At 36.1% G+C, this 2,017-nt stretch overlaps 1 non-coding gene across 1 annotated transcript; it reads right to left on the bottom strand.

Moving 5' to 3' along the window:
* Positions 1–1,373: 1,373 nt before the first annotated feature.
* LOC128283113 (small nucleolar RNA R71) lies at positions 1,374–1,480 on the bottom strand. Its single transcript, XR_008273454.1, has one exon. It is a non-coding gene; the product is annotated as a small nucleolar RNA R71 (small nucleolar RNA).
* Positions 1,481–2,017: the final 537 nt, after the last annotated feature.

Below are 2,017 nucleotides of genomic sequence, written 5' to 3' on the forward strand. Positions count from 1 at the left end.
TTTTATTCTTAGGGTAGATAATAAAAAGATAGTTATTACTAGTACTTTTGGTTCCCTTGGGTACGATATCCCGGTCTTGCCGTTACTATACTATTGTTCGATAGGTGCGATTGCCTTTTCATCGTGATAATAGTTAGTCTAGGTTTGATCTTCACTATAAATATTTATTACTTGTTACGAATCACGCGATCAAGTTTTTGGCGCCGCTGCCGAGGATCATCTCAGTATATCAAATCATACGTGTGATCTCGACATGCATAATCGAAGCAAGTTCTAGAATAACAGTTCAATGTTGACACACTCAAACCACAAAAGAAGTGAGCAAGAAGGAAAGCTATATGCTTAAAAGGCTCAAAAATCTCACCAAAAATTTGGATTTTTGATGTCATTTCTGTATACTTAGGATTTCAAGATAATACCTCAATTTAGGAAAAATAGTCTAAAAATTTTATTTCTCAAAATATCAACTTATCATGTTCGATTCTTTAAAGTCCTATAATCAAATAATCATGCATAATTCCCTTGGTCTAATTCACGACATATCAACAATAATTATTGATCAATCAGAATTCATTCTATCAATATTATGAGAAAATCACTTAAGCACAAGACCAAATTCAAGGATTTGAGAATAATGCAAAAAGTTAGGTTTCATGTTCAACCCCCCACACTTAAGAAGTACATTGCCCTCAATGTACAAAGATAGATTATTACTTTAGCCATTTATTTTTCTTAAAATTTTATTTTATTTTATTATTTATTAATTTTCTTTTTCTCTCTCTTGGCAGGTTTTTATAGTTTATGACTAAAAGAAACTCGTCGGGACCATTACTTTTTGACGAAAAAATCAATTGTACAATTCATAAAAATCAAAGAGAAATAAGGCGTAGCTTACAATACACGGAGAACGAACGAGAAGACGATACTCAAACCCCAACCGATGAGATGGCTGAAAACCAAGGCAATAGTTACCTCCTGCAATTGCTGCTAATCAAAATCCTGCTCCACGTACTATGTATGATTATGCTAAACCTTCTTTAACAGGAACTGAATCTAGCATAGTCAGACCTGCTGTAGCTACAAATACTTTTGAATTAAAACCTAACACTATTCAGATGATACAGCAGTTTGTTCAGTTTGATGGTTTGCAGGATGAAGATCCCAACGTTCACTTAGCAAATTTCCTGGAATTTTGCGATACATTCAAAATCAATGGCGATTCTGATGATGCCATTCATCTTTGGTTATTTCTGTTTTCACTGAGAAACAAAGCTAAACAGTGGTTGAACTCGTTACCACGAGGGTCTATCACTACTTGGGAACAAATGACCGAGAAATTTTTACTAAAATATTTTCCGCTGCCTAAAACGGCTAAATTACGTAATGATATCTCTTCTTTTGTGCAGATGGATTTAGAAAAACTTTATGATGCATAGGAGAGATACAAGGACTTACTAAGAAGGTGCCCTCACCATGGGTTACCGCTTTGGCTTCAAGTAAAAACATTTCACAATGGCCTGAATCCCTCGACTCGGCAAATAGTTGACGCAGCTGCTGGCAGAACCATCAACAATAAAACACCGGAAGATGCCTAGGATTTTATAGAGGAGATGTCACTGAATAACTATCAGTGGCAAGTTATGAGGACTAAGCCAACAAAAACAACCGACGTTTATAACATCGATTCAGTCACCATGCTCTCTAATCAGGTAGAACTTCTCAATAAAAAGATTGACGGCTTACTTGGTTCTACGCAGGTACATCCAGTAATGAGGTGTGACTCAAGTGGCGGAGGTGTGCATACAGAATACCAATCCTTCAATCCTACAACTGAAGAAGAACAAGTCAACTATATGGGTAACAAAAACTTCCGATCTCAAAATAACCCATATAGTAATACCTATAATGCAAGTTGGAGGAACCACCCAAATTTCTCCTAGGGTGGTCAAGGGAATCAAAAGCCACAAAATTCTCAGGGTTTTGAACAGCCACCTTATCAACAAGAGAAGAAACCAAC

The sequence above is a fragment of the Gossypium arboreum genome, chromosome 10 (assembly GCF_025698485.1).
Source record: "Gossypium arboreum isolate Shixiya-1 chromosome 10, ASM2569848v2, whole genome shotgun sequence".
NCBI lineage: Eukaryota > Viridiplantae > Streptophyta > Magnoliopsida > Malvales > Malvaceae > Gossypium > Gossypium arboreum.